This window comes from Giraffa tippelskirchi, chromosome 7 (genome assembly GCF_054371585.1).
Source record: "Giraffa tippelskirchi isolate mGirTip1 chromosome 7, T2T-mGirTip1v1.2.pri, whole genome shotgun sequence".
Taxonomy (NCBI): Eukaryota; Metazoa; Chordata; class Mammalia; order Artiodactyla; family Giraffidae; genus Giraffa; species Giraffa tippelskirchi.
The window spans coordinates 127522157-127544754 of record NC_137281.1 but is presented as its reverse complement, the minus strand read 5'-3'; the positions used below and the strand labels follow the sequence as shown (position 1 = coordinate 127544754).

The window sequence follows — 22598 nt, the reverse complement described above, 5'->3', positions numbered from 1 at the left end:
AAAGCAGGGACATTACTTTGTCAACAAAGGTCCGTCTAGTCAAGGCTATGGTTTTTCCAGTAGTCATGTATGGATGTGAGAGTTGGACTGTAAAGAAAGCTGAGTACCGAAGAATTGATGTTTTTGAACTATGGTGTTGGAGAAGATTCTTGAGAGTCCCTTGGACAGCAAGGAGATCCAACCAGTCCATCCTAAAGGAGATCAGTCCTGGGTGTTCACTGGAAGGACTGATGTTGAAACTGAAACTCCAATACTTTGGCCACCTGATGCGAAGAGCTGACTCATTGGAAAAGACCCCGATGCTGGGAAAGATTGAGAGCAGGAGGAGAAGGGGACGACAGAGGACGAGATGGTTGGATGGCATCACCGACTCAATGGACATGGGTTTGGGTGAACTCCGGGAGTTGGTGATGGACAGAGAGGCCTGGCATGCTGCAGTCCATGAGGTCACAAAGAGTTAGACATGACTGAGCGACTGAACTGAACTGACATTGGGAATGACCCAAATGCCTACCAACTGATGAATTGGTAAACATATTGTGGTATGTCTGTATAGTAGAATGAAAAAGTGAAAGTGTTGGTTGCTCAGTCCTTGTCTGACTCTAATGACCGCATGTAATCTGCCAGGTTCCTCTATTCATGGAATTCTCTAGGCAAGAATACTGGAGTGGGTAGCCATTCCCTTCTCCAGGGAATCTTCCTGATCCAGGGATTGAACCCAGGTCTCCTGCATTGCAGGCAGATTCTTTACTGTCTGAGCCATGAGGGAGGCCCATATAATAGAATACTACTCTGCAATAAAATGAAGTACTGATACACACAACAACATGAAATTATTATATTAAGAGAAGGACACAAAAGATTATATACTGTGTAATTCCATATAAATGACATTCTAAACAGAAAGTAGATAAGTGGTTGACAGGGGATGGAGGAGAGGAGGTTGGAATTGGCTACAAAGGGCACAGGGAAACTTTGGGAGATGATAGAAATTTTCTGTATTTTCATTACAGTGATAAAATGAAAATATACCCTTGTCACAACTCATTGAATTTTATATGGAAAAATGGGTGAACTTTATTTAATAAAATTTATCTTAGTTAAAGCTGACTATGCTCCCTCTCCTGCTTCCAAATTTGAGCAAGTGTGTAGACCTGGAATTTACAGCTAGAAGGAAAGGTGTGGTTCTCAGGAAGAAGAATCCCATAGCCTGTATCCAAGCAAGGGTAAACAGTATGATTTCTATAGTCCTTCTCCAAAGGGATCTATGGCTATTTCGTTGAGTAACCATACAGTGATACATTGGAAGACTGCTGAACAAAGGATTTAGGTTGAAGCTGATAACTGAGTCTTGAAGGGTCATCACAGTCCCTCTGTAAGAGAGGTGGTGTGTGAAGACCAGTGAAGCTCTGGCCCATGTTTAGCTCACAGTGAGTTCACTGGGACTGTGGAGTCACTCCCTAGCTGTTTCCCCAACTCCTGAATGCATAATTGGAGTGTACATGCATGGTAGTTGGCTGAACCCCCATGTTGATGCCTTGACCTCTGAGTAAGAGCTATTGCAATGTGGGAAGACCAAGCAAAAGTCTCTCAAATCCCTGCTTCCAGTCAAGGCAGTAAGTAAAAGCAGTTGCATACCAGAGGAAATTGTAGAGATTAGTGCCAGTCTTAAAGATCTGAAGGATACATGGGTCATGATCTCCATATAGCTCTGCTTAGTTTACCAGTCCAGTCCATGAAAAGTCAGACTGATCCTGGAGGTTAAGGGTAAACTATCACAAGCTCAACCAAATGGTAGTCCCAATTATAGCTGCTGTGCCAGATGTGGTATTTTTGCTAGGAAAGATTAACATGATCTCAAGTATCTGGCAGATGTATTTGTTTCATCTTCATCAGGAAGGAAGACCAGAAGCACTTTGCATTCACATGGGATTAACATTGGTATACACTTACAGTCTTGTCCCATGGCTGTGTTTAACTCTGCTATCAGTTGTCTGTCATAATATAGTCTGAAGAGCACTGGACTCTCTAGATAGTCCATTGAACATTGTATTGATCCATGATATTGTTTACATTGTGTTAATCATACTAGATGATTATGAAACAGAGAATATGTTGAAGGACTTGGTATGGTACACATACTATGAAAGGTAAGAGATAAGCCTCATGAATGTTCAGGGGCCTGGCATATCAGTAACGTTTTCAGGAATCTAATGATCTAGACAAATTTTTTCATTTTTCTCTTTCTACCACTAATAAGGAAGCAGAATGCCTGGTAGGCTTGTCAGATTCTGGAGAGGAGTATATGACATGACTGGGAACCAGGTGATGTGAAAGGTTTTCAACTTTGCTGTTGTTCAGTTGCTCAGTTGTGTCCAACTCTTTGTGACCCTGTCCTACACTATCTCCTGGAGCTTGCTCAGATTCATGTCCATTGAGTCGGTGATGCCATCTAACCACCTCATCCTGTGATGTCCCCTTCTCCTCCTGCCTTCAGTCTTCCCAGCATCAGGGTCTTTTCTAATGAATTGGTTCTTCACATCAGGTGGCCAAAGTATTGGAGCTTCAGCTTCAGCATCAGTCATTCCAATGAATATTCAGGGTTGATTTCCTTTAAGATTGATTGGTTTGATCTTCTTGCAGTTCAAGGGACTCTGAATAGTCTTCTCCAACACCACAGTTCAAAAGCATCAATTCTTCAGCCCTCAGCCTTCTTTATGGTCCAACTCTCATATCCATAATGACTACTAGAAAAACTATAGCTTTGACTATCCAGCTCTGAGTAGGGGTCAATGCAGGAAAGGGATATGTAGCACACCCAAGCCATAGTGCGAACAGCCCTGCTTCTTTGGCCACATGATCTGAAAGGGCCTATGGTGTTGTCTTCAGTGAAGAGTGATGTTGTGTGGAGTTCAGGGCAAGCCCCAGTAGGAGAATCACAATGTGAACACCTATAGCAATGCTATTCCATCTACAGTGGAGAATTCTATGTTAATTGAAAATTAGGTTCTGCTATGTTTCTGGGTTCTGGTAGACAGAGCACCTAATCATGGAATGTGAGTGGCCATGTGGCCAAACTTCATCATTACCTAAATTCTGTCAGACCCACCAAGTCGTAGGTTGGGATATCCTAACAGCAATCCATCATAAAATAGAAGTGGTACATCCAGGACTGGGCACTGCCATGACCAGAGGGCACAAATAGACTGCATAAGCAAATAGCCCAGACTCTTATGTCATCCACTGCTATGGCAGCTTCCTCTCCCTCATCATATACCCTTGGCGACATATATAGTCTTTTAGGACAAGCTGACAAAGGAGGCTAAAGGCCAAGCTTAGTTGTGGATGAGTTGGTATGTGGCTTTATGAGGAGAAATTCTTTCAGTGGACATAGCTTTGAGCAGTATAGCACATCATCCACCTTATGCTGTAGGAGAAGTGGCCAAAGGAAGAACATATATCAACTTGTAGGCCTTTGTAAATAGCTTGACTGACTAGTCAGGGATCTGGAGGAGAACAGTTGGATTAAGGATGAGCAGATATGGATAAGAGTAATGTGTCTGGATCTATGCAACTGAGCACTAAGTGTGAAGGTCTTTGTATTACATGTTAATACTCTTTAATGGCAGGATCAAGACCAGCCCCAAGAAAAAGAAATGCAAAAAGGCAAAATGGTTGTATGAGGAGGCCTTACAAACAGCTATGAAAAGAAGAGAAGCAAAAGGCAAAGGAGAAAAGGGAAGATATATCCACTTGAATGCAGAGTTCCAAAGAATAGCAAGGAGAGGTAAGAAAGCCTTCCTCAGTGATCAATGCAAAGAAATAGAGGAAAACAATAGAATGGGAAAGACTAGAGATCTATTCAAGAAAACTAGAGATACTAAGGGAAATTTTTAGGCAAAGATGGGCACAATAAAGGACAGAAATGGTATGGACCTAACAGAAGCAGAAGATATTAAGAAGAGGTGGCAAGAATACACAGAAGAGCTATACAAAAAAGATCTTCATGACCCAGATAATCATGATGGTGTGATCACTCACCTAGAGCCAGACATCCTGGAATACAAAGTCAAGTGGGCCTTAGGAAGCATCACCATGAACAAAGCTAGTGGAGATGATGGAATTCCAGTTGAGCTATTTCAAATCCTAAAAGATGATGCTGTGAAAGTGCTGCACTCAATATGGCAGCAAATATGGAGAACTCCACAATGGCCACAGGACTTGAAAAGGTCAGTTTTCATTCCAATCCCAAAGAAAGGCAATGCCAAGATATGCTCACACTGCCACACAATTGCACTCATCTCACATGCTAGCAAAGTAGTGCTCAAAATTCTCCAAGCCAGGCTTCAACAGTACGTGAGCCGTGAACTTCCAGATGTTCAAGCTGGATTTAGAAAAGGCAGAGGAACCGGAGATCAAATTGCCAACATCCGTTGGATCATCGAAAAAGCGAGAGTTCCAAAAAACTTCTACTTCTGCTTTATTGACTATCCCAAAGCCTTTGACTGTGTGGATCACAACAGACTGTGAAAAATTCTTCAAGAGATGGGAATACCAGACCACCTGACCTGCCTCCTGAGAAATCTGTATGCAGGTCAAGAAGCAAGAGTTAGAACTCTTGCTGGATATGAAACAATAGACTGGTTCCAAATTAGGAAAAGAGTATGTCAAGGCTGTATGTTGTCACCCTGCTTATTTAACTTATATGCAGAGTACATCATGAGAAATGCTGGACTGGATGAAGCACAAGCTGGAATTAAGATTGCTGGGAGAAATATCAATAATGTCAGATATGCAGATGACACCACCCTTATGGCAGAAAGCAAAGAAGAACTAAAGACCCCCTTGAGGAAAGTGAAAGAGGAGAGTGAAGAAGTTGGTTTAAAACTCAACATTCAGAAAACTAAGATCATGGCATCTGGTCCCATCACTGCATGGCAAGTAGATGGGGAAACAGTGAAAACAGTGACAGACTTTTATTTTGGGGGGGCTCCAAAATCACTGCAGCTGGTTACTGCAGCCGTGAAATTAAAAGATGCTTGCTCCTTGGAAGAAAAGTTATGACCAACCTAGACAGCACATTAAAAAGCAGAGACGTTACTTTGCCAACAAAGGTCTGTCTAGTCAAAGCTATGGTTTTTCCAGTAGTCATGTATGGATGTGAGAGTTGAACTATAAAGAGAGCTGAGCGCAGAAGAATTGATGCGTTTGAACTGTGGTGGTGGAGAAGACTCTTTAAGTGTCCCTTGGATAGCAAGGAGATCCAACTAGCCCATCCTAAAAGCAATCAGTCCTGAATAGTCACTGGAAGGAATGATGCTGAGGCTGAAGCTCCAGTACTTTGGCCACCTTATGCAAAGAACTGACTCATTGAAAAAGACCCTGATGCTGGGAAGGATTGAGGGCAGGAGGAGAAGGGGATGACAGAGGATGAAATGGTTGCATGGCATCACTGACTCGACAGACATGAGTTTGAGTAAACTCTGGGAGTTGGTGATGGACAAGGAAGCCTGGTGTGCTGCAGTCCATGGGGTCGCAAAGAGACACGAGTGGGCAACTGAATTGAACTGAATGGCGGGGTTAATTGACTCTAGTCAGTAGGAAGAGTGGGTTCAGGGAAGAATATCTTTGGATCCTCTGAGTTGTCTATTGGTATTCCTTGCTCAATTTTGTTAGCAGATATACAAATTCTGCCGTTATTGCCTGGAAGTTCATGGTGACTAAGACCTCCAGGGTTGATAGTATAGGCCCTCACATCCTCTGCCTGGTAAGCCATCTAAATTAACAGAGATGGTAGCTGAGAGTGAGAGGGAACTAAGTTGGGAAATAGAGGAAGAAGGTGATGGAAACATCACCACCCCATGACCAACTGCAAGGGCTAGGCCTTGTTTGTCTGGTTAACCTTAATACTGAAAGCTTCCCTAGGAATAGAAAGGAGTTGTTCCCAGATGGTGTAAATTTAATAAAGAAAGTGAGCACAAAGTGTAGTATAGTAGATTCTGTATTGTGCTTCCCAAACTCCTCACACCCACTGAAAGATTTAGACGCTCATTTTCCCAGCTGCACCAGTCCTACCTGCAAATAGCCTACCGTTGAGTTCTTCACCAGGCATTGCTCTCAGCTTAAGGGAGCTCCTCTCATAGGTTACACTCCTCCCTGGGGTAGCACACATTCAGTGGCTTGTCCAAGTAGGAGTAAAAAAGCAGTTTTCTAGCCTCAGTTCAGGCCCTCTCTCAAGGGCCGTCCCAACTTTATAGTCCCTATGGAATCTGTTGAGTCTCTATTCCAAGTACAGCTCAACTTCTCCCTCTGTCTGGCCCTGCTTCCCTCACTCGTTATAGGTGTTGATTCTGCAGAGAAGTCCCCGTGGATGTTGTTACCAAGAACATGAAAATCTCTCCCTCAGAAACTGTTTCCCAAAGGAACCCAATCTGTGACAGTGATAACATAGGAAAGATAAGAAAGCAGAGGTAGACAAAAGAAGACAAAATTTTTGTATAATTCTCTCACCTATTAATACTTTAGTGTATTTCCTCTCTAGTCTCTTTTCTATGAATATCTCTCTATATATATATATATATAGATATATGTGGATATGTATATATTTTATGTTTTTTTTTTACCGTGCATACTGTTTTGATACTTTTAAAACTTAATGCATTATGAATATCTTACCTCTTCTGTAATAGCACTCAGTTGCTGCATAATTCATAATATGGAAATACCAGTATTTTATTATGCGTTTTCTGATTTTTCATTATTATAAATAATGCTGAAATCATCTTTATAGTTAAATCTTTTCCTGCTCATGGTTATTTCCCTTATTTGTGAAGGTAGAATTGTTGACCAAAAGCTATGGACAACTATATAAAATCAAAACTATCCTCCAAGTAGATTATATGATTGATTCTTTAAAATATGATATGTCTTGGTTATCAGTCCTCTAGTATTGGCATGGTGGGTGTTGACAAAGATGATTTTGCCACAGATTTATCCTTTTTAATCTTTATAAGAGTATGTAGGCCTTGTTTTAGACTTCCCAGGTGGTGCTAGTGGTAGAGAACCCACCTGCCAATGTAGGAGACATAAGAGGGACAGGTTCGATTCCTGGGTTGGAAAGACCCCTGGAGGAGGGCATGGAAACCCACTCCAGTATTTTTGCTTGGAGAATCCCATGGACAGAGGAGCCTGGTGGGCTACGGGTCCATAGGGTCACAAAGAGTTGGGCATGACTGAAGTGACTGAGCATGGCATGGCATGGGCCATGTTTTATATATGTAGGTTTACTTCAGGGATTTTATTCCTGATGTCTCGCCCAGTATGTGGGAGGATATGAAGGTGCATAGATTTCTCTCCATTTTTCAATTGTTTGTTTTAAACAGGAGAAGGGAGGGCAGATTTAAGACCCTATCCTTTTGTATCATATGTTAACTCCTAGTCCCCTTCAACATCCTTTACCTCTTTATCTAAATAATTTCTAAATATGAAAAGAATTTCCTGGAACTACACTACTGTTCCTCAGAAGGGACAATTGTGAGACATTAAAGAGTGGAGAGGGTACCCTCAGCCAGAGGCAGAGCCCTCGTTCCAATTAATGAACTTCTTGGAGGAGAGCATAAGTAATTGCTTTTGAGATTGTTTCCACTGCCTTTAAAGGACAATTGAAGGGCTCATCAAGATGTGCCAAATGTTTATAGAGTGCTTCTTTGAATGAGTATCTGTTTTAAATAAGTGAATTTAAAGGGGTCTTTAACTCACTTAAATTACACCAAGATGGGAGACTGGAGACAGGATATAACTTCCAGTTGAAATTCCTTGATCTCTGGTTTAGTCTTAATTTTATAGATAACAAAAGCCATCATTGGAAGAACTTTAACCAGTTATGTTCAAATGGTATTCAGATGGAACACAGGCTGCAGGCTATCTGCAAGCTTGTTGGTTCAGATCTGTTTTCTTCTTAATGCAAAAGTTTGGCATTTGTTGGCCCAATGAGCACATACAGTTTGTAACTTGAAAAGTCTCGAGCCCTCCCCTGGACAGAAGGAAAGCAGGGTTAAGAGAATGCCATACCTTTGTCACTGGCACCTGAAAACCATGGTGCTGTCTGGTGAGTCTGAGGAAATCAGCAGCAGGATTTGAGAGGCTCATTCTGTAATTCCCCTTCCTTCCTTCTGGGTGAAGCTCCATCGGTAATTTCCTAATTCTGGGCTCTGGACCCAGCCTAGTGCACTGAAAGCTTCAGTAAAGTACATACTTGGCTGAAGAACTGGGAGAAGCTGTGTGATACTGAGAGATAGCAAGGGGGATTCATTATAGAAGATGGGAATCATGGAACAGAGCTCAGAAATGCTCAGAGAAAGGAAGGCTGAAACCTACAATGAGACAAATGGACCAGCCTGAAACTTCATTGTACCCTGCCAGTAAAGGAGGACGGGAAGACTAGTGGTTGAAGACAGAGAACTGACATCTAGATTTGTCTCTGCCTCTAACTAGCTGTGTAGTCTTGGGAAAGTCATTTAATTTTCTAGGCCCTTGGTTTCAAATGTTATAAAATGAAGGATTCAGACAAGAAAATCACTTGGATCATTTTTATTTTAATCTCTTAAATTCTCTGATTTTATTTCTAAGAATATGTTCCAATTATATCTAATTGCCTCTAAGATTCCAGGCACTTTTCATATGTGAACTGTGGACCTGTTTGCTTCTCTGTCTTAAAGCTTAGTGAGTTAGTTGACTTTGAAATTACTGCTCACTTCTCTCCCCTTTACTCTGAACCCTTATGGACATCACCCTTTTCACCACAGTGTTCAAATGCACAGCAGGAAGATGACCTTTGACCTCATGTGGGCTCTCAGTCCTGCCCAGGGATCCTATTGCATTTCCCTACTCTGATCTTTCCCTTCCTTTCTTAGGTAACTGTTTCACGTCTTTCCATCTTCCTTCAAACCATTCAAACTTTTCCCCTTCTCTTGACTCTCAAATGATAAATCTGTGTCCTACTTTCCTGAGAAAAACAAAGCAGAAGAGGATTTATATAAGAGCCTGTTGCCTCATCTACCCACTTATCTGCACCTTTGCCTTTATATTCTGCCTCTTCTTCAGTTAGAATACATGAGTGATCAATATATTAATCTAAGGCTGACTCCTGTGCTTGTGACTAGATCCTATCTCCTCTTGCCTACTCAAGAGCATTGTTGTTCAGTCATTCAGTTGTGTTCGATCCTTTGCAACCCCATGGACTGCAGTGTGCCAGGCTTCCCTGTCCTTCACCATCTCCCAGAGCTTGCTCAAACTCAGGTCCGTTGAGTCAGTGATGCCATCCAACCATCTCGTCCTCAATCGTACCCATCTCCTCTTGACTTCAATCTTTCCCAGCATCAGGGTCTTGTCTTTTCTGAGAGTCAGCTCTTCGCATCAGGTGGGCAAAGTATTGGAGCTTCAGCTTCAGCATCAGTCCTTCTAATGAATATTCAGGATTCAAAAGCATTACTCCAGCAATGTCCCCTCCCCTTCTCACATCAGTTTTCTCTCTGTAATGTATCATTTCCATAGCATACAAATGTGCTGAAATACCATCCAGCTTAAATTTCTCTCTTGTTTCCACATGTCTTTTAAATGTTGCTCCAATTCTCTTATTTCTTTATACTATAAAATCCTTGAAAAAGTTGTCTCTACTCACTGTGTATGACTTATTCCCTCCTTTTTTATACCCACTCCGGTGACTTCTGTGTAGCTATATCTAGTTGTTAATTATTAGTCCTCATCTTACTTATCTCAGCATTTGATCTAATTAGCCACTCTTTTTTGAAAAATATTTTTGCACTTAGCTTCTACCTTTTGGTTATCATCCTACTTTACTCGCTATTCATCTTTCTTTCAGCATTGAGATACTGCTCAAGGTTATAGTCCTTAGAACTGTTCTTTTCTGTATGGACCCGATACCTAGCTGATCTCATCCAGCCTCATGACTTTAAATTCATATGTACTCTGATGGCTCCCAAATACTTTGTCTCCAGCCCAGAAATTTCCTTTTACCTTCAGACTCATTTAGCTCACTATCTATTCTAGATAGGTATCTGACAGGCATCTCAAAGTTAATATATCTAAACCTCATTCCTCATTCTTCCACCATTCTGAATCTGTGCTTCTCAAACAGCCATTGTCTCAAAGTACCTGGCATCTCCATCTCTATAGTTGCTCAGCCTATGGAGATACTTATGAAAACATCTGCTTAAATTCTATTCTGTTGGTGGCTCTACCTTCAAAATATATTCAGAGTTCAACTATATCTTATCATCTGCACTCCCATTTTCATGGTCTCCCTAATTGGCTTGCTAATTCCTTGCTTCTGTTCTCAACATGGCAGATAGAACAATCATTAAAACTTTGAGTCAGGTTATGTGACTCCTTTGCTCACAGCTACCCTGGGAATTCTTATCAGTTCATAACAAAAAGCCTAAAATTCTTTTTTTTTTTTTTTTTGGCCATGTTGTGGCCCTTGTAGGATCTTAGTTCACTGACCAGGGGTCGGACCTGTGCCCCCTGCATTGGGATCATGGACCACTGGACCACCAGGGAAGTCCCCTAATACCTCAGATTCTTCTAATGGTCTATGAAGTCTTTAAATTTTCTCCATCACACCTTTCCCCACTAATACTTCTCTCACCTTGTCTGCTACCACACTCTCATTCCCTCCACTTCAGCCACATTGGCCCCCTACCTATTCCTGCTTCAGTGCCTCGTGTGTATTGTTTTCTTGGCTTGGCAGTGTCGTTTTGTAGACAACCACAAGGCTCACTATTTCATCACATATGAAATAGATGCCCACCCTGCATTTCTATCCTTTTTACCCTATTTAATCTTTCATCATAACATTTTATCACTATCAGACATATATCGACTTTAAAATGTTTCTTTTGTCTGTCTTCTTTCTCTAGAGTGGAAGCTTCACAAGGGCAGGGCTTTGTTCTTTTTTCCTTGCTGAGTTCCCAGGGCCTGCGCCTGGGCTTGGCACATAGTAAGTGCCCACTACTGATTTGTTGAGTAAATATGTGAATGAATGGGGGAGGTTCAGGTCATTCCCATACACTTGTCAAAATATTGCCTTATGCAGGTGCTTCACCATTAGCCTATGCATATGTGCATGTTCCCAATAGCGTGCCAGAAGACAGAAATTCAGAAACCACCATCCCAGCTGAAATTCATGGTCCTTTCGACACAGTATTCTCTGGCCAACAACATCCAAAGGAATTAGGTCAAAGCAGATATGTACACTTGATAGCGTATTGTCATTGTTAGGCTAGATCTGCAATTCAAACTAGCTTGAACAAACAAACCAAGAAAGGAATATATTGGTTCCAATAACTTGTAAGTATAATGGATATTTTTAGGTATAGCTGGATTGTGAGACTCCAATGAAATAATAACTTTGTATATATCTCTTGGATTCTTCTTTCCTGGATTGGCTTCATTCTCAATCAGGCTCTGTACAGATGATGGCAAAGAGAGCCTTAGGCAGTTGGTTCCAAGCTTATGTGATCCCTAGCCCTACCACAATTCTATGAAGTTGGCAGGTGCAGGCCATAAAAGGAAGCAAATCAGAGTAAACAAAAAAATAACATTGCTGCTCTGCTCCTCATGGCCATTTGTAAAGTTGATTTATTCAAAATTTTAAAATGTATTTTTATTTCCTTGAAGTCATTGACACAGAGCTGTCGTTTTAGATTCATCTACCTTTGATTTTCATGTTTCTTAGAACACCATGTTTGTTTTCTCTGCAACTCTTTCTGGCATAATGTTATTGTTCCTAATAGTATTGATCAGTCTTTGGAAACTTTAGACCAAACACAATTCAAATGCTAGTTAGCCCCTTTGATGCTGCTGTCATGACCTAATGAAAATTAGACTGGGGTGATATCTATGGGATCTGATGCAAGTGGTGTGGTCCTCGCCACCAAAATAGGCCTCATACCACCCTTATCCAGAGGCAAAGATTAGTCAAATTCTGCACCAAAGTAGATGCAGCTTGAGAACAAACTTTCAGCTTAGGAAATCAATAGGTTCTACAGGTATTTCAGTCAAGAGATTTGGGACTGGTCAGTCTGAGTCCTTCTTTTAACATGAACCTGGGCTATCGTTTGCTCAGACTGCTTGATCCAGGGAGTGGAATAGACATCTTACCTTATTCCTAAGATAGATGGCCTTTGCCATTATAAAGTCACAGTTCAACTCATCCCTAGAGAGCTATGGTTGGAGAATTTCAGGAGGGAGGTGAGGAAAATAGAGGGAGAGATTAGACAGGTCAAGATTTAAAGTAGGGGAGCTACAACACTAGTTCTGCTGATTTAAATAAGAAAAGAGTTTATAAGAAAATATTGTGAGGTGGCCCACAAGACGATTAGAATGGCTGGAGATCCAGGCTCAGAAAATCAATAGGAACATAGATTTTGTGCACTGAATTGTGTTCCCTATTCCAACAACACAAGAGAAGACTCTACACGTGGACATCACCAGATGGTCAACACCGAAATCAGATTGATTATATTCTTTGCAGCCAAAGACGGAGAAGCTCTATACAGTCAGCAAAAACAAGACCAGGAGCAGACTGTGGCTCAGATCATGAACTGCTTATTGCCAAATTCAGACTTAAATTGAAGAAAGTAGGGAAAACCACTAGTCCATTCAGGTATGACCTAGATCAAATCCCTTATGAGTATACAGTAGAAGTGACAAATAGATTTAAGGGACTAGACCTGATAGACAGAGTGCCTGACGAGCTATGGACAGAGGTTCGTGACATTGTACAGGAGACAGGGATCAAGAAAATCCCCATGGAAAAGAAATGCAAAAAAGCAAAATGGCTGTCTCAGGAGGCCTTACAGATAGCTGGGAAGAGAAGAGAAGTGAAAAGCAAAGGAGAAAAGGAAAGATATTCCCATATGAATGCAGAGTTCCAAAGAATAGCAAGGAGAGATAAGAAAGCCTTCCTCAGCAATCAATGCAAAGAAATAGAGGAAAACAACAGATTGGGAAAGACTAGAGATCTCTTCAAGAAAATTAGAGATACCAAAGGAACATTTCATGCAAAGATAGGCTCGATAAAGGACAGAAATGGTATGGACCTAACAGAAGCAGAAGATATTAAGAAGAGGTGGCAAGAATACACAGAAGAACTGTACAAAAAAGATCTTCACGACCCAGATAATCACGATGGCGTGATCACTCACCTAGAGCCAGACATCCTGGAATGTGAAGTCAAGTGGGCCTTGGAAAGCATCACTACGAACAAAACTAGTGGAGGTGACGGAATTCCAGTTGAGCTATTTCAAACCCTCAAAGGTGATGCTGTGAAAGTGCTGCACTCGATATGCCAGCAAATTTGGAAAACTCAGCAGTGGCCACAGGACTGGAAAAGGTCAGTTTTCGTTCCAATCCCAAAGAAAGGCAATGCCAAAGAATGCTCAAACTACCACACAATTGCACTCATCTCACATGCTAGTAAAGTAATGCTCAAAATTCTCCAAGCCAGGCTTCAGCAATACGTGAACCGTGAACTTCCAGATGTTCAAGCTGGTTTTAGAAAAGGCAGAGGAACCAGAGATCAAATTGCCAACATTTGCTGGATCACAGAAAAAGCAAGAGAGTTCCAGAAAAACATCTATTTCTGCTTTATTGACTAAGCCAAACCCTTTGACTGTGTGGATCACAATAAACTGTGGAAAATTCTGAAAGAGATGGGAATACCAGACCATCTGACCTGTCTCTTGAGAAACCTGTATGCAGGTCAGGATGCAACAGTTAGAACTGGACATGGAACAACAGACTGGTTCCAAATAGGAAAAGGAGTACGTCAAGGCTGTATATTGTCACCCTGCTTATTTAACTTATATGCAGAGTACATCATGAGAAATGCTGGGCTGGAAGAAACACAAGCTGGAATCAAGATTGCTGGGAGAAATATCAATAATCTCAGATATGCGGATGACACCACCCTTATGGCAGAGAGTGAAGAAGAACTAAAGAGCCTCTTGATGAAGGTGAAGGAGGAGAGTGAAAAAGTTGGCTTAAAGCTCAACGTTCAGAAAACTAAGATCATGGCATCTGGTCCCATCACTTCATGGGAAATAGATGGGGAAACAGTGGAAACAGTGTCAGACTTTATTTTTTTGGGCTCCAGAATCACTGCTGATGGTGACTGCAGCCATGAAATTAAAAGACGCTTACTCCTTGGAAGGAAGGTTATGGCCAACCTAGATAGCATATTTAAAAGCAGAGACATTACTTTGCCAACAAAAGCCCATCTAGTCAAGGCTATGGTTTTTCCAGTGGTCACGTATGGATGTGAGAGTTGGACGGTGAAGAAAGCTGAGCGCCGCAGAATTGATGCTTTTGAGCTGTGGTGTTGGAGAAGACTCTTGAGAGTCCCTTGGACTGCAAGGAGATCCAATCAATCCATCCTAAAAGAGATCAATCCTGGGTGTTCATTGGAAGGTCTGATGTTGAAGCTGAAACTCCAATACTTTGGCCACCTCATGCGAAGGGTTGACTCATTGGAAAAGACCCTAATGCTGGGTAGGATTGGGGGCGGGAGGAGAAGGGGACGACAGAGGATGAGATGGTTGGATGGCATCACCGACTCGATGGACACGGGTTTGGGTAGACTCCGGGAGTTGGTGATGGACCGAGAGGCCTGGCATGCTGCAATTCATGGGGTCGCAAAGAGTCGGACACGACTGAGCGACTGAACTGAACTGAAAAGACATGTTGAAGTCCTAATCCCCAATACCTGTGAAGGTGACCTTTATTTGGAAATAAGGTCGTTGTAGATGTAATCAAGTTAAAAATGTGGTCATATTTGGTTACAGTGGTCTCTGACCCTGTGACTGGCATCTTTTTAAGAGAAAGGAATGGGAGATTGATACAAAGAGACCCAGGAGAAGACACAGGCAAGAAGGCCATTGGAAGATAGATGTGCAGACTAGAGTGATGCAACCACAAGCCAAGGGACGCCAAGGATTGTCAGCAATCCTTGGGTAGTTTTAAGCTACCCAGTTTGTTGTACTTTGTTATGGCAGCCCAAGGAAACTAACACAGTCAGGAAGCATTGTAGTGGGAGCCTCAGCCAGAATCATGCTGAGTCTGCAGATGTGATACGAGAGCTGCTGCTGGTTACTCAAGCTGGTGCCCCTGGCAGTAGTGCCCTCTCTTCTGATCCAAGATGAATGCTCTGTTCTCCTTGTTTGCTTGTATTCAAGTTCTAGGTAGGATTGTCCGACTGGATAAAGTCTGGGTCACGTTTGCCTACCCAGGGTGACTAGAGGAGAGAAAATGAGAATCTTGGAACTTAGAAAGTTACACACTGGGTCTTTCTCAAAGATAAGACAGAACTTCAGATGCTAGGCAACCAAAAAAAGTCACTGTAACATGTATATGAAAGCAGCTATTTTAAAATGTTGTTATTCAGTCACCCAATTGTATCCAACTCTTTGTGACCCCAGGGACTGTAGCCCACCTCCCTGTCTGTCACCATCTCCTGAAATTTGCCCAAGTTCATGTCCATTGCATCAGTGATGCCATCCAGCCATCTCATCCTCTGACATGCTTCTCCTTCTGCCCTCAATCTTTCCCAGCATCAGGGACTTTTCCAATGAGTTGGCTGTTTGCATCAGATGACCAAAATACTGGAATTTCAGCTTCAGCATCAGTCCTTCCAATGAGTATTCAGGATTGATTTCCCTTAAGATTGACTAGTTTGTTCTCCTTTCTGTCCAAGGGACTCTCAGGAGTCTTCTCCAGCACCACAGTTCAAAGGCATCAATTCTTTGGCACTCTGCCATCTTTATGGTCCAGCTCTCACAACTGTGCATGACCACTGGGAAGACCATAGCCTTGACTATACGGACCTTTGTTAGCAGAGAAATGTCTCTGCTTTTCAACACACTGTCTTAGGTTTGTTATAGCTTTCCTGCCAAGAAATAATCACCTTCTGATTTCATGGCTGCAGTTACCATCCACAGTGATTTTAGAGCCCAAGAAGAGGAACAATGTCAACTACTTCTACCTTTTCTCCTTCTATTTGCCATAAAGTAATGGGGCTGGATGCCATGATCTTAGGTTTATGATATTTAGTTTTAAGCCAGCTCTTTCACTCTCCTCCTTCACTTTCATCAAGAGGCTCCTTAGTTCCTCTTCACTTTCTACCATTATAGAGTGGTATCATCTGCATATCTGAGGTTGTTGATGTTTCTCTCGCCTATCTTGATTCTAGCTTGTAAGTCATCCAGTCTGGCATTTCTCCTGATGTGCTCAGCATAGAGCTTAAACAAACAGGGTGACAGCAGACAGCCCTGTCATACTCCTTTCTCAATCTTGAACCAATCAGTTGTTCCGTACAGGGTCCTAACTGTTGCTTATTGACCCGTATACAGGTTTCTCAGGAGACAAGTAACATGGTCTGGTATTCCCATGTCTGTAAGAGCTTTCCACAGTTTGTTTTGATCCACATAGTCAAAGGCTTTATCGTAGTTGGCGAAACAGAAGTAGATGTTTTTTCTGGAATTCCCTTGCTTTCTCTATGATCCAGCAAATGTTGGCAATTTGATCTCTGGTTCCTTTTCCTTTTCTAAACCCAGCTTGGACATCTGGAAGTTCTTGGTTCGCATAATGCTGAAGCCTAGCATGCAAGATTTTAAGCATGACCTTACTAACATGGGCTGCTGCTGCTAAGTCGCTTCAGTCGTGGCCGACTCTGTGCGACCCCACAGATGGAAGCCCACCAGGCTCCTCCATCTCTGGGATTCTCCAGGCAAGAACACTGGAGTGGGTTGTCATTTCCTTCTCCAATGTGTGAAAGTGAAAAGTGAAAATGAAGTCGCTCAGTCATGTCTGACTCTCAGTGACCCCATGGACTGCAGCCTACCAGGCTCCACCGTCCATGGGATTTTCCAGGCAAGAGTACTGGAGTGGGGTGCCATTGCCTACTAGCATGGGAGATGAGTGCAATTGTCTGATGGTTAGCACATTCTTGTTACTACCCTTCTTAGAAATTGGGATGAGGATTGACCTTTTCCAGTCCTGTGACCACTGCTGGGTCTTCCAGATTTGCTGACATATTGAATGCAACACCTTGATGGCATCATCCTTTAGGGTTTTGAATAGCCCTACTGGAATTCCATCCCATCCACTAGCTTTATTAACAGCAGTGCTTCCTAAGGCTCATTTGACTTTGCACTCCAGAATGTCTGGCTCTGGGTGACTGACCACACCATCGTAGTGATCCAGTTCATTAAGATCTTTTTTGTACAGTTCTTCTGTGCATTCTTTCCATCTTTTCTTGATCTCTTCAGCGTCTACTAAGTGTATACCGTTTCTGTCCTTTATTGTGTCCTTTAAAATGTATACATTTTAAAATGTAGTAAGTTGCAAATAATAATAATAACACTGAAATTTGTGACTAATTTGCATTTTGACATAAACTGGAGGGACTACAAGTTTATCTTTTAATTTCCTTTTAGGTTCCTGCTAGAAGTTTGGATATATTGTATATATCTTCATGGCATATACTTGAGAAGGTCACATCTGAAAATGCCATTTGCTGCGCATCTCTGCAAAAAACAAGGCAAGTGTATGTTGAAGTAGATGTTGTGTCACCACAAATTTGAGCAGATTGTGAAGAAGGCCAGAGGCACTGTACACTGTGGAGGAGCGTAGGCTCTGAAGCAGGCCTCTGGGGCTTGAGCCCTGGCTCTCCAACTTACTAGCTGTCTGATTTGACAGTGTTTTAACCTCTTAAAGCTTTGGCTTCCCTGTTTGCCAAATTGGGATGATAATACCATTGTAAGGATTAAATGAGCTAAGCCACATACAGTGCTGGTATATAATAAAAACTAAAGGTTAGCTGCTATCTCCTTACCAAGTTCTGAGCTTTGGAGAGGTTGTCTTTATCCTTTTGGGGATAGCATTTCTCAGCACAAAATTAAACAAAAACCAAAACCAGTATTCAAACAGCAAAAATATTAATATTTTGCTTATACCATCTGCATGAAACTATGTGTCTGGGTGCTTTACCTCTCCAGTCCAGAACCAAGATCAGTAGATGGTCGCAGGCCTCCAGGGACAGGGACTACAATGTATACTTTGCAATTATTAGTTGTTCAATAAATATTTGCTAAGTGTACTGGGCAAGGCAAGCAAGGTGCTTGGCAGTTGCACTACCCATCCAAGAAAACCTCGTTGCCTTCCATATCCCCATCTCTTTCTGAAAGTTTCTTACATTTAGCTTGTCTTACACTGTAGCTATCATGCATGCTAAGTTGCTTCAGTCATGTTCAACTCTTTGTGACCCTGTGGACTGTAGCCCACCAGGCTCCTCTGTCCATGGGATTTTTCAGGCAAGAATACTGGAGTGGGTTGCCATGCCCTCCTCCAGGAGATCTTCCCAACCCAGGGATCTCTTGCATCTCCTGCAATGGGAGGCAGGTTCTTTACCACTAGCACCATCTGGGAGGCCCTCAGTTCAGTTCAGTTCAGTCGCTCCGTCGTATCCGACTCTTTGTGACCCCATGAACCGCAGCATGCCAGGCCTCCCTGTCCATCACTAACTCCCTAAGTCCACCCAAACCCATGTCCATTGAGTCAGTGATGCCATCCAGCCATCTCATCCTCTGTCATCCCCTTCTCTTCCTGCCCTCAATCTTTCCCAGCATCAAGGTCTTTTCCAATGAGTCAGCTCTTCGCTAGTCTGAGTCAAATCCTGATTGTGGAAGTCAATCCACAAATTTCCCTGATCTATCTTAGAGGAGACTCTGTGCAAACAGAGAGTCTTCCTTGAAGAGGTCTAGTGGATCATGACTAACTGACCCAATCAAAGCCACTTTGGGAATGTACTAATTGGAACATGTAGAGAGAGCCAGAAGTTGGTAGTGGAAGCAGAGCTCAAGAAGTACACAGAGCAAAACCATGAGTTAGCTGAATCCAGAAACAGATGCTTGAGGGAAAGAGAGAGAATTAGTGAATTGCTTTTTGCTGGCGGCAGAAATAAAGACAGGAATGCATAATGGCAGACATACCAGTACTGTACATGATTATCTCATTTAAAACTTATGGTAACCCAATGAAATAGTTGCCATGCTTATTCTCCATTTTATACATGAGGTCACTGAGGCCTAGGGAATTGAGTGTCTTGTTAACAGTCTTGAAGTTAGAGAAGTTAAGTTGGATTGATACCTAGGATCAGCCTATAAGCAGAAGCAGAGCAGCTGAAGTCACACCAGGCAGAGTAATGAACGCCTGCCACTGAGGCTACCACAGTTGTGTCCCAAGTCCTTGTCCAGGCCTGCTTCACTGGGAAGCCCAACTATGAATTCACTTTTACTGACTGTGTGTATAATAAATGCTCCACTGAGGAAGGAGAGAAGGAAACTTGAAAGGCTTTTGTTTGCTAAAGGCTCATTACTCAAGGTAGGGTTCAGGAACAGCAGATTTGGCATTACTTTGACTTATTAGAAATGCAGTATCTGGGTACTTCCTCCAGCCCTCCTAAATCAGCCTTCCTTTTAATAATCAACACAATCTCTACATATTTGGTTTGTCCATTAAAGTTGGAGAAGCACTTCTCTGAAACATTGGTTGTCACATGTAGCTGCACATTGGGAGTTTAAAAAAATACAGTTGCCTGGGTCTCCAGCCCTGGGTCCTGCTGATTTAGTTGGTGTGAGCTGTGGCCTGGACATGGTACCTTTTGGCTCCCTAGGTGATTCTAGTGTACAGCAGAAATTGAGAACTCCTGACTCTAATCATGGTGTAAATACATGATATGCAAGGGGCTGAGGCATAATTTGAATGACGACTGTGAAATCATGAATGTCAGTTAAAGTCAGTACAGATTTGTTCACCAAATCATAGGTGACGAGAAGTGCTTGAAGCTATAGAAGGATTAACCATAAAATAAAATGAGTGTGATGAAATTAAAATTACTGTGGACGACTACTTCCAACTTTTGCCCTTCTCCTGCCCACTATGGAAGACCTTGCTTGCTCATGTTTTTTCCTCTTCCTGCTCTCAAGTGAGGGTTCTGTCTCTTGAGTGCTTAAATGATATAGGCTCATGAGGAAAAGGAGACGAGGTGGAAGACAGAAGGTAGTGGCCAGAATAGAGTTTTAAGAAGTTTGGTGGTGGGTTTGAAAAAGTGATGTTGATAAGTGTGGGTTTTGAGAAAACTGGGGAGAGGATTAAAAAATATACGGTAAGTGTGGAAATTTTACTGGTTAGTCTCATTAGCATTTTTAAGAGATGTAAGGAAAGCACTGAATATCTTTTATAAAAAGTTCTTGTATGGAAATATACATAACAAAATTTACCATTTTAAGTATACTGTTCAGTGACATTAAGAATATTCACATTGTAGTGCAACCATCACCACTGTCCATTTCTAGAATTCTTTCATCATCCAAACAGAAACTTGACCCATTAAATAATAACTCCTCATCTCCACTCCTCCCCCACTGGCCCCTGGTAACTACTACTATACTTTCTGTCTCCATGAATGATTATTCTTGGTATCTCATACAAGTGGAATCATGCAATATTTGTCCTTTTGTGTCTGGCTTATTTCACGTAGCATGTGAATTTCTTTTATAATTTTTTTAACCTCTTAGACTATGCTCTATAAATTATGACTTATTTGGGAACTGAAGCATGTGTGACTTAGCTTTTTTAGTGCTGCATTAGTGTAGTGCTGCTTTTCTTGATGGGTCATGAATTTAGGAGATGATTATACTAAGAAGTAAGCCAGGCTAAAAGTAAAAATAGTTTCAGGAAAGGTTGAGATAACCTTGTTGATGACAGAGCATGAAGGCTTTTAAGGAAGACTGATATCTAAGATTGACAGACTGTGATGCTGCTTATAATTGCTTCATCCAGTTTGCTAACAAAGGCTTTTGGTATTTCTGGTTGAGAGTGAGTCACATGCTCTTTACCTACTCCTGTTTTCAACTTCTTCCCAAACTAAAATGCTATTTTAACAATTATCGCTCCCTCTTTTTGGCTGTGGAGACGTTGGTTGATTTGGTTTGTGTGAACAAAGATATTAATGTGATGAGAGCAGGGTGGGGTTTTTTGGTTTTGTTTTTAGAAAAGTATGCTTTAAATCTCATGGGTAAGCCTTAGAACACATCAGTCATTTCTGAAGTGATCACTTGGGCTTTATCCCACAACTGTTGAAGAACAGGAAGTTAGAGGGACATCACCATTTTCTCTCAGAGTATTTTAGAACATTTATGATCAACCTGTGAGACCTTTTCAGGAAATATTCAAAATAAATTGTCATGTACTAGTTATCTGATTTTTCACAGATTTTTCGACGTTGTTGACCCAATCTTTTAAAATTTTGTAAGTGTGAGTGGTTGTGCCTACCTAGAATTCGAGGAGCTAGCATCTACATGGAAAGCTCTCAATAAATTACAGTTGCTGTGTTGATTTTTTACCATGATAATATGTCCTTTGCAGACATCTACACTTTAGGTAGAATATGGAATTTCACTGGCAAAGAAGTCCATAGGTATTGTTATATAATACTTCTTTATTAATAAGATAATAGCATATTGTTGTCTTCAGTTAGCCTCACTAAAAGCAGAACCTGAGATAGGGCTTCAACTGCTCTTTGCTAAGAATCTATAGGGTAATGAGGGAGACAGGATAGGAAGGGGAAGGGCCCAATTAAAGATATGGCTTAAGATAAAATCAAGCCTTCTAGCTTGATGTTGGAAGGTGAGGGGGAACCGCTGGAATATAAATGCTACCACAGAATCATCCCAGGCAGCAGTTCAGGCTTTCATTAAGTAGTGGGACCACTTTAGGACTCTAAAACTTTTATGGAAAGCTTGTGCAACCATCAAGAATAGCTATTTGCTGGGACATCTTTGTCTATTAACTTTAAAATGGCTATGCAGTAGAGCCTCTTAACCAATTATTAGTAATGAATCAAGCCAAAATTGCCTCACAATGGAAAACAAAACATTTTTTTTGTTCATGAATTTAACTTCTATTTCTTAAACATCTGTTAGATGCATAGAAATGTACTAGGCACAAAAATCATGGTCAAAACAATAAGAATTATCAATGGAGATTTTTCAATTACTTAAAAAATAACTTGTTGAAACCGGATAGCAATAACCATTTCTTCCAAGATTTTTCAATCAAGTACCTAGGCTGATAAAGGAAACATGGTGTTTAAACTGTATTTTTGAAAAAGGATGCTACAACTTGTTTAAATTAGTTCTTTACATAACTAGTTAAACTTGGAAAGTTGAAACATTAGCAGCAAAAGTGGTACCCTGTTTCCGCTTCAAGTGATTGCACATGAAAATCAGGGGAAACTTGTGGTAGCCGAGGTAGGGCTTTGGAAATTGGTAAATTTAAAATGCACCCTTTGAAATTAATCTAGAAATCAGTGTTTTTTTTAACATAAAAACCTGTAACTCTGTCTAACATCTATTGAACAATAAGTACTTTTAGATACAGTAATAAAAGGTTCTTATGGAGTAGGCAAAGAACTAAATGTTTTCATTTTGACTCAAGTTCTCACCCTTATGTATATTTGG

The 22598-nt window shown here is 41.5% G+C and overlaps 1 protein-coding gene across 11 annotated transcripts in view; it reads left to right on the top strand.

Annotated features, from left to right (window-relative positions):
- The window catches only part of BMP4 (bone morphogenetic protein 4), a 222804-nt gene that overhangs the window by 113338 nt on the left and 86868 nt on the right, over positions 1–22598 (top strand). For 9 of the 11 annotated variants that reach the window (XM_081509392.1, XM_081509405.1, XM_081509391.1 and 6 more), the window contains one exon: positions 17514–17617. The gene's annotated coding sequence lies outside the window, so the exon portion shown is untranslated. Of the gene's footprint in view, positions 1–3629; positions 3788–17513; positions 17618–22598 lie in introns of all 11 variants that reach the window. The other 2 variants (XM_081509387.1, XM_081509389.1) reach the window with 1 other exon arrangement.